This window comes from Aethalodelphis obliquidens, unplaced genomic scaffold (assembly GCF_003676395.1).
Source record: "Aethalodelphis obliquidens isolate GAN/ISIS:26980383/991018 unplaced genomic scaffold, ASM367639v1 scaffold24, whole genome shotgun sequence".
NCBI classification, from domain to species: Eukaryota; Metazoa; Chordata; class Mammalia; order Artiodactyla; family Delphinidae; genus Aethalodelphis; species Aethalodelphis obliquidens.
In genome coordinates this window covers 3,033,959-3,048,052 of record NW_020837968.1, presented here as the reverse complement: position 1 = coordinate 3,048,052, position 14,094 = coordinate 3,033,959, and the positions used below count along the sequence as shown (strand labels likewise).

The following is a 14,094-nucleotide window of genomic DNA, read 5'->3' as shown; positions in this document are numbered from 1 at the left end:
AAAGTGATGAAAGGGAAGAACCCACAATCCTGAATACTCTACCCAGAAAGGCTCTCATTCAGATTCAATGGAGAAATCAAAAGCTTTATAGACAAGCAAAAGCTAAGAGAATTCAGCACCATCAAGCCAGCTTTGTAACAAATGTTAAAGGAACTTCTCTATGTGTAAAAGAAAAGGCCACAACTAGAAACAAGAAAATTATGAATGGAAAAGCTCACCAGTAAAGGCAAACATACAGTAAAGGTAGGAAATCTGCCACACACAAATATGATATCAAAGCCAGCAACTGTGAGAAGAGGAGGGTACAAATGCAGGGTATTGGAAATGCATTTGAAATTAAAGGACCAGCAACTTAAAACAATATTGTTTATACATAGACTATTATATCAAAACCTCATGGTAACCACAAACAAATAATCTACAATAAATACATAAACAAAAAAGAAAAAGCAATCCAAACAACACTAAAGTTACTCATCAAATAACAAGAGAACAAAACAGGAAGTGAAGAAAAAAGACCTACAATAACAAATCCAAAACAATGAACAAAATGGCAATAAGAACACAAATATCGATAATTACCTTAAACATAAATGGGTTGAATGCTCCAACCAAAAGACACAGACAGGCTGAATGGATACAAAAGCAAGACCCATATACATGCTGTCTACAAGAGAACCACTTCAGACCTAGGGACACATACAGACTGAAAGTGAGGGGATGGAAAAAGGTATTCCATGCAAATTGGAATCAAAAGAAAGCTGAAGTAGCAATACTCAATACTCATATTAGACTAAAAAATAAAGAATATTACAAGAGACATAGAAGGACACTACATAAAGATCAAGGGATCAATCCAAGAAGAAGATATAACAATTGTAAATATATATGCACCCAACATAAAAGCAACTCAATATATAAGGCAAATACTAACAGCCATAAAAGGAGAAATCAACAGTAACACAATAACTGTGTGGGACTTTAATACCCCACTTTCATGAATGGCCAGGTCATACAGACAGAAAATCAACAAGGAAACACACGCCTTAAATGACACACTAGGCCAGATGGGCTTAACTGATATTTATAGAGCATTCCATCCAAAAGCAGCAGAATACATATCCTTCTCAAGTGCACCTGGAACATTCTCCAGGATAGATCACATCTTGGGCCACAAAGTGAGCCTTGGTAAATTTAAGAAAATTGAAATAATATCAAGCATCTTTTCTAACTACAATGCTATGAGATTAGAAATCAACTATAAAAAAGAAAATTATAAAAATCACAAACACGTGGAGGCTAGACAATATGCTTGTAAACAACCAACAGATCACTTAAAAAATTGGAGAGGAAATGTAAATTGGTATAGCAACTATGGAGAATAGTATGGAGGTTTCTTAAAAAGCTAAAAATAGAGCTACCATATGATCCAGCAATTTCACGCCTGGGCATATACCTGGAGAAAACCATGGTTCAAAAGAATTCATGTACCCCAATATTCACTGCAGTGCTGTTTACAATAGCCAAGAAATGGAAGCAACCTAAATGTCCTTTGACAGATGAATGGATAAAGAAGAGGTGGTATACATACACAGTGGAATATTAGCCATAAAAATGAATAAAATAATGCCATTTGCAGCAACATGGATGGACCTAGAGATTATCATACTAAGTGAAGTAAGTCAGAGAAAGATGAATATCATATGATATTGTTTATATGTGGAATCTAAAAAACAGTGATACAGAGAAATTTGTTCACAAAACAGGAACAGACTCATAGACTCAGAAAAGAAACTTATGGTTACCAAAGGGGAAAGATGGGAGCAGGGGATAAAATGGGAGTTTGGGATTTACATATACATACTATTGTACTTAAAATAGATAACCAACCTGGATCTACTGTATAGCACAGGAAACTGCCCAATATTCTCTAATACACTAAATGGGAAAAGAATTTGAAAAAGAATAGATATATGTATAACTGAATCACTTTGCTATACACCTGAAACTAACACAACATTGTTAATCAACTATTCTCCAATATAAAATAAAACTTGCTTTAAAAAAAATAAGTTAATTTAGTAAGGTCACTGGATACAATATCAATAATCAAAATCAGCCATAACGGTACAAAAGAGCAACTAGTAAATCAATTTAAATGATTTCCATTTATAATAACATCAAAACCCTGCAAATGCCTAGAAATAGAGTAATATTGTACACTTTATTCTAAAATGTACAGAAAATTATTTGAATTTATTAAAGAAGTTCTAAATAAATGAATGTTCAATTTGAAGATTCAATTTTTTTTTTTTTTTTTTTTTTTGTGGTATGTGGGCCTCTCACTGTTGTGGCCTCTCCCATTGCGGAGTACAGGCTCCGTACAGACGCGCAGGCTCAGCGGCCATGGCTCATGGGCCTAGCTGTTCCATGGCATGTGGGATCTTCCCGGACCGAGGCACACACCCATGTCCCCTGCATCGGCAGGCGGACTCTCAACCACTGCGTCACCAGGGAAGCCCGAAGATTCAATATTTTAAAGATAATAATTTCCCCATATTCATCAACACAATTCCAAACAAAATTCCACCAGATTTTTCCATGGTTATGTGGTAAGTGTATTAATGGACAAAATTATTTTAATTTATATTATAATGAAAAAAGAAAATATAAAGGGATTCTTGAGAAAATTAAAAATAGCCAGATGATGTACATTATCACTTACCAAGATTATGAGAAAACTAAATAATTTTATTATGCTATCAACACAAGTATAGATATACAGACCAGCAGAACCAAATCCAGAGTCCAGAAACAGACTCACAGATAACCTGATTTATAAAAAATTGGATACCATTTTGAGAAAATAGGGTCTTTTCAAAAATAGTAGCTATCTTTTATGCACATAGAAAATATAGATCCTTACTTCCTATCTCACCTCATATTCAAAAATTCATTTCAAATAAATTTTATACATAGATGAGAGGCAAAATACCAATGCTTTCAGAAGTAATCATAGGAAACTATTTTTACAAACTTTGGTAGGTATTTAAAGAAAAAAACAAACAAACAAGACACATAAAGGAAACCATTTATAAATTAGGTCACATAGAATTAGGAACTTTGATTACCAAAAGTCATCTTTATATAAGTGAAAATGCAAGCCACAGAGTTGAAGCAGATATCTGGAATTATTATACCTCACCTGACACTCAAATACAGATTACATAGAAAACACTTACTTATCAATATGGTGGCAACCCAAAGGAAAATGCCTCCAAAAATAAGGATATCCAAGTATATGTATGTATAGACCTAATTTTTTCTATTTTATTAGTTGTTAGGAAAATGAAAAATGAAAACTGATTACACTCATCAAAAGAGCTAAGTGAAAAAGAATGACAGCCATGTAGTGATGAGGCTATTGAACATACAGACCACTTTGCCACTGCAGTAGTGCATGAAAATTGGTAATACACTCTTCAGAAAATTCTTTAGTAGTATTAACTAAAGTTCAATATACTTACATCCTATGACTCAGCAATTACTCTTGTATGTCTATTTCTAACTGAGATGCATTTATATGCTCCCTGATTCTAGATACGTTTCTAACAGAAATGTGCATACAGTTGATCCTTGAACAACATAGGTTTGAACTGCACAGGCCCACTTACACATGGACTTTCTTCCAATAAATGAATTGAAAAATTTTGTGGACATTTACAACAATTTGAAAGACTTGCAGATGAACTGCATAGCCTAGAAATAGTTAAAAAACTAAAAAAAATGTATGTTATGAAAGCATAAAATATATGTAAACACTATTCTATCCTTACATTGATATAAGATGAGTGATACTGAGACTTTTGGGAAGATGGCGGAGGAGTAGGACGCAGAGATCAACTTCCTCCCTGGGGATCCACCAGAAGTGCGTCTACGCGTGGAACAGCTCCTACAGAACACCTACTGAATGCTGGCAGAAGACTTCAGACCTCCCAAAAGGCAAGAAACCCCCCACGTACCTGGGTAGGGCTAAAGTAAAAAGAATAAACAGAGACAAAAGGATAGGGATGGGACTTGCACCAGTGGGAGGGAGCTCTGAAGGAGGAAAGGTTTCCACACACTAGGAAGCCCCTTCGTGGGTGGAAACTGCAGGTGGCAGAGGGGGAAAGCTTCGGAGCCACGGAGAAGAGCACAGCAACAGGGGTGTGGGGGGCAAAGCAGAGAGATTCCCGTACAGAGGATCGGTGCCGACCGGCAATCAGAAGCCCGAGAGGCTTGTCTGCTCATCCGCCAGGGCGGTTGGGGCTGGGAGCTGAGGCTTGGGATTCGGTCAGAAGCAGGGAGAGGACTGGGGCTGGCAGTGTGAACACAGCCTGCAGGGGGTTAGTGCGCCATGGCTGGCCGGGAGGGAGTCTGGGGAAAACTCTGGAGCTGCCAAAGAGGCAAGAGACTTTTTCTTCCCTCTTTGTTTCCTGGTGTGTGAGGAGAGGGGATTAAGAGCGCTGCTTAAAAGAGCTCCAGAGACGGGCGCGAGCCGCGGCTAAAAGCACGGACCCAAGAGACGGGCATGAGACGCTAAGGCTGCTGCTGCTGCCACAAAGAAGCCTGTGTGCGAGAGCAGGTCACTATCCACACCCCCCTTCTGGAGAGCCTGTGCAGCCCGCCACTGCCAGGGTCCCAGGATACAGGGACAACTTACCGGGGAGAATGCATGGCACGCCTCAGGCTGGTGCAATGTCACGCCGGCCTCTGCCGCCTCAGGCCCGCCCTGCACTCTGTGCCCCTCCCTCCCCCTGGCCTGAGTGAGCCAGAGCCCCCGAATCAGCTGCTCCTTTAACCCCGTCCTGTCTGAGCGAACAACAGACGCCCTCCAGTGACCTACATGCAGAGGCGGGGCCAAACCCAAAGCTGAGCCCCTGGGAGCTGTGAGAACAAAGAAGAGAAAGGGAAATCTCTCCCAGCAGCCTCAGAAACAGCGGATTAAAGCTCCACAATAAATTTGATGTACCCTGCGTCTGTGGAATACATGAATAGAAAACGAATCATCCCAAATTAAGGAGGTGGACTTTGAGAGCAAGATTTATGATTTTTTCCCCTTTTCCTTTTTTTGTGAGTGTGTATGTGTATGCTTCCATGTGCGATTTTTTCTGTATAGATTTGCTTCCACCATTTGTCCGAGGGTTCTATCTCTCTGTTTTTTTAAAATTCTTTTTCTTAATAATTACTTTTTATTTTAATAACTTTATTTTACTTTATCTTCATTCTTTCTTTCCTTCCTTCCCTCCTTTAGACAACGAATCATCACAAATTGAGGAGGTGGACTTTGAGAGCAAAATTTATGTTTTTTCCCCTTTTCCTTTTTTTGTGAGGGTGAATGTGTATGCTTCTATGTGAGATTTTGTCTGTATAGCTTTGCTTCCATCATTTGGTCCTAGGGTTCTATCTGTCCGTTTTCTCTTTTTCCCCTTAATAATTATTTTTTTACTTTAATAACTTTAATATATTTTATCTTACTTTATTTTATTTTACTTTATCTTCTTCCTTTTTTTCCTTCCTTCCCTCCCTCCTTCCTTCCTTCCTTCCTTCCTCCCTCCCTCCCTCCCTTCTTTCTTTCTTTCTTTCTTGGTACTTCTACTAATTCATTCTTTCTACTTTTTCTCCCTTTTATTCTGAGCCGTGTGGATGAAAGGCTCTTGGTGCTGCAGCCAGGAGTCAGTGCTCTGCCTCTGAGGTGGGAGAGACAACTTCAGGACACTGGCCCACAAGAGACCTCCCAGCTCCACATAATAACAAACAGTGAAAATCTCCAAGAGATCTCCACCTCAACACCAGCACCCATCTTCAGTCAACGACCAGCAGGCTACACTGCTGAACATCCTATGCCAAACAACTAGCAAGACAGGAACACAACCCCACCCATTAGCAGAGAGACTGCCTAAAATAATAACACCAGAGACACTCCAAAACACACCACCAGACGTGGACCTGCCCACCAGAAAGACAAGATCCTGCCTCATCCACCAGAACACAGGCACTATTCCCATCCACCAGGAAGCCTACACAACCCACTGAACAAACCTTAGCCACTGGGGACAGACAGCAAAAACAACGGGAACTACGAACATGCAGCCTGCAAAAAGGAGACCCCAAACACAGTAAGATAAGCAAAATGAGAAGACAGAAAAACACACAGCAGATGAAGGAGCAAGATAAAAACCCACCAGACCTAACAAATGAAGAGGAAATTGGCAGTCTACCTGAAAAAGAATTCAGAATCATGATAGTAAAGATGATCCAAAATCTTGGAAATAGACAAAATGCAAGAAACATTTAACAAGGACCTAGAAGAACTAAAGATGAAACAACGATGAACAACACAATAAATGAAATTAAAAATACTCTAGATGGGATCAATAGCAGAATAACTGAGGCAGAAGAATGGATAAGTGACCTGGAAGATAAAATAGTGGAAATAACTACTGCAGAGCAGAATAAAGAAAAAAGAATGAAAAGAACTGAGGAGAGTCTCAGAGACCTCTGGGACAATATTAAACACACCAACATTCGAATTATAGGGGTTCCAGAGGAAGAAGAGAAAAAGAAAGGGACTGAGAAAATATTTGACGAGATTATAGTTGAAAACTTCCCTAATATGAGAAAGGAAATAGTTAATCAAGTCCAGGAAGCACAGAGAGTCCCATACAGGATAAACCCAAGGAGAAATATGCCAAGACACATATTAATCAAACTGTCAAAAATTTAATACAAAGAATACATATTAAAAGCAGCAAGGGAAAAACAACAAATAACACAGAAGGGAATCCCCATAAGGTTAAGAGTTGATCTTTCAGCAGAAACTCTGCAAGCCAGAAGGGACTGGCAGGACATATTTAAAGTGATGAAGGAGAAAAACCTGCAACCAAGATTACTCTACTCAGCAAGGATCTCATTCAGATTTGATGGAGAAATTAAAACCTTTACAGACAAGCAAAAGCTGAGAGAGTTCAGCACCACCAAACCTGCTCTACAACAACTGCTAAAGGAACTTCTCTAGGCAAGAACACAAGAGAAGGAAAAGACCTACAATAATGAACCCAAAACAATTAAGAAAATGGGAATAGGAACATACATATCAAAAATTACCTTAAATGTAAATGGACTAAATGCTCCAATCAAAAGACACAAATTGGCTGAATGGATACAAAAACAAGACCCATATATTTGCTGTCTACAAGAGACCCACTTCAGACCTAGAGACACATACATATTGAAAGTAAGGGGATGGAAAAAGATATTTCATGCAAATGGAAACCAAAAGAAAGCTGGAGTAGCAATTCTGGTATCAGACAAAATAGACTTTAAAATAAAGGCTATCAGAAGGGACAAAGGAGGACACTACATAATGATCAAGGGATCAATCCAAGAAGAAGATATAACAATTGTAAATATTTATGCACCCAACATAGGAGCACCACAATACATAAGGCAAATACTAACAGCCATAAAAGGGGAGATCGACAGTAACACATTCACAGTAGGGGACTTTAACACCCCACTTTCACCAATGGAAAGATCATCAAAAATGAAAATAAATAAGGAAACACAAGCTTTAAATGATATATTAAACTAGATGGACTTAATTGATATTTATAGGACATTCAATCAAAAACAACAGAACACACATTTTTCTCTAGTGCTCATGGAACATTCTCCAGGATAGATCATATCTTGGGTCACAAATCAAGCCTCGGTAAATTTAAGAAAATCGAAATTGCATCAAGTATCTTTTCCGACCACAACGCTATGAGACAAGATATCAATTACAGGAAAAGATCTGTACAAAATACAAACACACGGAGGCTAAACAATACACTAGTTAATAACGAAGTGATCACTGAAGAAATCAAAGAGGAAATTTTAAAATACCTAGAAACAAATGACAATGGAGACACGACGACCCAAAATCTATGGGAGGCAGCAAAAGCAGTTCTAAGAGGGAAGTTTACAGCAATACAATACTACCTTAAGAAACAGGAAACATCTCGAATAAACAACCTAAACTTGCACCTAAAGCACTTAGAGAAAGAAGAATAAAAAAACCCCAAAGTTAGCAGAAGGAAAGAAATATAAAAATCAGATCAGAAATAAATGAAAAAGAAATGAAGGAAACAATAGCAAAGATCAATAAATCTAAAAGCTGGTTCTTTGAGAAGATAAACAAAATTGATAAACCATTAGCCAGACTCGTCAAGAGAAAAAGGAAGAAGACTCAAATCAATAGAAGTAGAAATGAAAAAGGAGAAGTAACAACTGACACTGCAGAAATACAAAAGATCATAAGAGATTACTACAAGCAACTCTATGCCAATAAAATGGACAACTTGGAAGACATGGACAAATTCTTAGAAATGCACAACCTGCCAAGACTGAATCAGGAAGAAATAGAAAATAGGAACAGACCAATCGCAAGCACTGAAATTGAAACTGTGATTAAAAACCTTCCAACAAACAAAAGCCCAGGACCAGATGGCTGCAAAGGCGAATTCTATCAAACATTTAGAGAAGAGCTAACACCTATCCTTCTCAAACTCTTCCAAAATATAGCACAGGCAGGAACACTCCCAAACTCATTCTGCGAGGCCACCATCACCCTGATACCAAAACCCGACAAGGATGTCACAAAGAAAGAACACTACAGGCCAATATTACTGATGAATATAGATGCAAAAATCCTCAACAAAATACTACCAAACAGAATCCAACAGCACATTAAATGGATCATACACCATGATCAAGTGGGATTTATTCCAGGAATGCAAGGACTCTTCAATATACGCAAATCAATCAACGTGATACACCATATTAACAAACTGATGGAGAAAAAACATATGATCATCTTAATAGATGCAGAGAAAGCTTTCGACAAAATTCAACACCCATTTATGATAAAAACACTGCAGAAAGTAGGCATAGAGGGAACTTTCTTCAACATAATAAAGGCCATATATGACAAACCCACAGCCAATATTGTCCTCAATGGTGAAAAAGTGAAAGCATTTCCACTAAGATCAGGAAAAAGTGAAGGTTGCCCACTCTCTCCACTCTTATTCAACATAGTTTTGGAAATTTTATCCAGAGCAATCAGAGAAGAAAAGGAAATAAACGGAATCCAAATTGGAAAAGAAGTAAAGCTGTCACTGTTTGCAGATGACATGATACTATACATAGAGAATCCTAAAGATGCTACCAGAAACTGCTAGAGCTAATCAATGAATTTGGTAAAGTAGCAGGATACAAAATTAATACACAGAAATCTCTGGCATTCCTATACAATTAAGATGAAAAATCTGAAAGTGAAATCAAGAAAACACTCCCATTTACCATTGCAACAAAAAGAATAAAATATCTAGGAATAAACCTACCTAAGGAGACAAAAGACCTTTATGCAGAAAATTATAAAACACTGATGAAAGAAATTAAAGATGATACAAATAGATGGAGAGATATACTATGTTCTTGGATTGGAAGCATCAACATTGAGAAAATGACTCTACTACCCAAAGCAATATACAGACTCAATGCAATCCCTATCAAAGTACCACTGGCATTTTTCACAGAACTAGAACAAAAAAGTTCCCAATTTGTATGGAAACACAAAAGACCCCGAATAGCCAAAGCAATCTTGAGAAAGAAAAACGGAGCTGGAGGAATCAGGCTCCCTGACTTCAGACTATACTACAAGGCTACAGTAATCAAGAGAGTATGATACTGGCACAAAAACAGAAAGATAGATCAACGGAACAGGATAGAAAGCCCAGAGATAAACCCACACACATATGGTCACGTTGTCTTTGATAAAGGAGGCAAGAATGTAGAGTGGAGAAAGGACAGCCTCTTTAATACTGGAAAACTGGACAGGTACATGTAAAAGTATGAAATTAGATAACTCCCTAACACCATACACAAAAATAAGCTCAAAATGGATTAAAGATCTAAATGTAAGGCCAGAAACTATCAAACTCTTAGAGGAAAACATAGGCAGGACACTCTATGACATAAATCATGGAAGATCCTTTTTGAGCCACCTCCTAGAGAAATGGAAATAAAAACAAAAATAAACAAATGGGACCTAATGAAACTTCAAAGCTTTTGCACAGCAAAGGAAACCATAAACAAGACCAAAAGACAGTCCTCAGAATGGAGAATGGGAGAAAATATTTGCAAATGAAGCAACAAAGGATTAATCTCCAAAATTTATGAGCAGCTCATGCAGTTTAATAACAGAAAAACAAACAACCCAATCCCCAAATGGGCAGAAGACCTAAATAGACATTTCTCCAAAGAAGGTATACAGCCAACAAACACATGAAAGAATGCTCAACATCACTAATCAGTAGAGAAATGCAAATCAAAACTACAATGAGATAAAATCTCACACCAGTAAGAATGGCCATCATCAAAAAATCTAGAAACAATAAATGCTGGAGAGGGTGTGGAGAAAAGGGAACCCTCTTGCGCTGTTGGTGGGAATGTAAATTGATACAGCCACTGTGGAGAACAGTATGGAGTTTCCTTAAAAAACTACAAATAGAACTACCATATGACCCAGCAATCCCACTACTGGGCATATACCCTGAGAAAACCATAATTCAAAGAGTCATGTACCAAAATATTCATTGCAGCTCTATTTACAATAGCCCAGAGATGGAAACAACCTAAGTGTCCATCTTCGGATGAATGGATAAAGAAGATGTGGCACATATATACAATGGAATATTACTCAGCCATAAAAAGAAACGAAATAGAGCTATTTATAATGAGGTGGATAGACCTAGAGTCTGTCATATAGAGTGAAGTAAGTCAGAAAGAGAGAGACAAATACCATATGCTAACACATATATATGGAATTTAGGAAAAAAATATGTCATGAAGAACCTAGGGGTGAGACAGGAATAAAGACACAGACCTACTAGAGAATGGACTTGAGGATTTGGGGAGGGGGAAGGGTAAGCTGTGACAAAGCGAGAGAGAGGCATGGACATATATACCCTACCAAATGTAAGGTAGATAGCTAGTGGGAAGCAGCCGCATAGCACAGGGAGATCAGCTCGGTGCTTTGTGATCGCCTGGAGGGGTGGGATAGGGAGGGTGGGAGAGAGGGAGACGCAAGAGGAAAGAGATATGGGAACATATGTATATATATAACTGATTCATTTTGTTGTAAAGCAGAAACTAACACACCATTGTAAAGCAATTATACTCCAATAAAGATGTGAAAAAAAAAGATGAGTAATATTTAATACAAAATTAACAATGTATTAGTTTTCTGTTTTATATATTTGTTTTTAAATAATTACATTAACATATAATTTGCTTCTCTCTCTTAATTGAAGATACTATGTGTCAGCCTATAATCACAAGTAGCTTTTAAATAAAATATAACAATGTTTCTGATACTGTATTATAAATATGACTGTAATACTGTACGCCATAAACATGTTATAATGATTCATTCATTAATGTGGAGGCTAGGCTACCCTGAAACAATTGCATCAATTACACTTGGCTGTCATAAAGCACTCTTATTTCTGCTTCTTTGTTATCAATGCATGAATTGTTATAGTGTAAATTAAACAAAAATTTCTTTTTCATATTTTATTTTCACTTTTGATGTCTAGTGTTAGTAGTTGTAAAACATCTATAGTATTTGTATCATATGAGACAAAATTATTGTAGATACCAACAGACAACTCATGTTGTAAACAAAGTAGACTTATGGTATTGATAAATACAGTACAGTACAGTGCTGTAAATGTATTTTCTCTTTCTTATAAGTTTCTTAATAACTATTTTCTGTAGCTTACTTTATTATAAGAATACAGCATATAATATATATAACATTCAAAATATGTATTAATTGTTTATGTTATCGATAAGGCTCTCAGTCAACAGTAGGCTATTAGTAGTTAAGTTTTGAGAGAGTAAAAATTTATATGCAATTTTCGAGTATGTGGAGTGTCAGTGCCCCAACCCCTGCACTGTTCAAGAGTCAACTGTATATTTTCACCACACACTGTGTTTAAGAATGATCATAGCAACACTATTCATAATAACCTAAGAACAAAAACACAAATTCTCACCAATAATAGAAGAGATAAACAAACGGTTGTAAATGTGTAGCATCATACACTATATATAATTGAAAACCAGCAAGCTATACCTACAAAAACAATATGAATGAATCTAACAAATAATTTAGAATCAAAGAACTCAAACACAGAAGTGTCCAAAATTATTACTCCATTTATAAAAACTTCAAATGCAGAGAAAACTAATATTTTATAATAAAATTTAGGGTAGTATATTACTTTAGGGGGTACTGACAATAAATGGGAAGAAGGATGCTTCTAAGATATTTGTGGGGTACTGTTCATTTATCTGTGAGCTAATTAACTGCATGATAATTTTGTGAAAATTCATTAAGCTGTACACTTATGTTTTATTTCTGTTTCTGAGTACATGTTATATTTCAATAAAAATGGTTTCCTAAATATACAATTTAAATTATTTTTCAGTGACTAAAAATGACCTAAGAAATCAAAATCAAAATATAAAGGGGAATTTAAGTAGCTAGAGCCTAAAGGGATAATATTTTATGGGCTAATATTTTAAAGTGACAATTCAAAAAGACATGAAATGACTATCTGAAGCTATTAATAATGGCCTAATTACTCCTTCCCTTGCCAATAATTTTAGAAGTAAAATGAAAAACATTCTGTTTTGCTAACTAAACAGACATCACTTCTCTATTACTTCTTAAACGGGCAAAACATAGAGAATGTCATTTGGAAATGAATAGGACTATATATTTTATTATAAAATAAGCTAAGACCACATTGAATTAATTGATACCAATAGGAGATTCCATCCGAAAGCAGCAAAATACATATTCTTCTCAAGTATGCCTGGAACATTCTTCAGGACAGATCACATCTTGGGCCACAAAGTGAGCCTTGGTAAATTTAAGAAAATTGAAATCATATAAAACATCTTTTTTGACCACAATGCTATGAGATTAGAAATAAATTACAGGAAAAATATGTAAAAGAAACAAACATATGGAGGCTTAACAATATGTTACTAAACAACCAATGGGTCACTGAAGAAATCAAACAGGAAATCAAAAAATACCTGGAAACAAATGACAACAAAAACATGACAATCCAAAACCTATGGGATGCACCAGAAGCAGTTCTAAGAGGGAAGTTTATAGCAAGAAATGCTTACTCCAGGAAACAAGAAAAATCTCAAATAACGTAACCTTACACCTAAAGCAATTAGAGAAAGAAGAACAAACAAAATCTAAAGTTAGTAGAATGACAGAAATCATAAAGATCAGAGCAGAAATAGATGAAATAGAAACAAAGAAAACAATAGCAAAGATCAATGAAACTAAAAGGTGGTTCTTTGAGAAGATAAACAAAATTGATAAACATTTAGCCAGACTCATCAAGAAAACAAGGGAAGGACTCAAATCAGTAAAATTAGAAATGAAAAAGAAGTTACAACTGACACCACAGAAATACAAAGGATCATAAGAGACTACTACAAGCAACTCTATGCCAATAAAATGGACAACCTAGAAGAAATGGACAAATTCTTCAAAAGGTACAACCTTCTAAGACTGAATCACGAAGAAATAGAAAATATGAACAAAACAATCACAAGTACTGAAACTGAAACTTGGATTAAAAATCTTCCAACAGGCCTTCCCTGGTGGCGCAGTGGTTGGGAGTCCGCCTGCCGATGCAGGGGACATGGGTTTGTGCCCCGGTCCGGGAAGATCCCTCATGCCGCGGAGTGGCTAGGCCCGTAAGCCATGGCCGCTGAGCCTGCGTGTCCGGAGCCTGTGCTCCACAACAGGAGAGGCCACAACAGTGAGAGGCCCACGTACAGAAAAAAAAAAAAAAATCTTCCAACAAACAAAATCTGGATGGACCAGATGGCTTCACAGGCAAAAATCTATCAAACATTTAGAGAAGAATTAAAACCTATCCTTCCGAAATGCTTCCAAAAAACTGCAGAAGAACA

General features: G+C 36.9%; 1 long non-coding RNA gene across 1 annotated transcript; it reads right to left on the bottom strand.

Annotated features, from left to right (window-relative positions):
- Positions 1-1,213: 1,213 nt before the first annotated feature.
- On the bottom strand, positions 1,214-13,208 carry LOC113628664 (uncharacterized). The gene is made up of 3 exons (XR_003436173.1): positions 13,178-13,208; positions 7,023-7,025; positions 1,214-1,333 (listed from the first exon to the last, which is right to left on the bottom strand). It is a non-coding gene; the product is annotated as an uncharacterized LOC113628664 (long non-coding RNA).
- Positions 13,209-14,094: the final 886 nt, after the last annotated feature.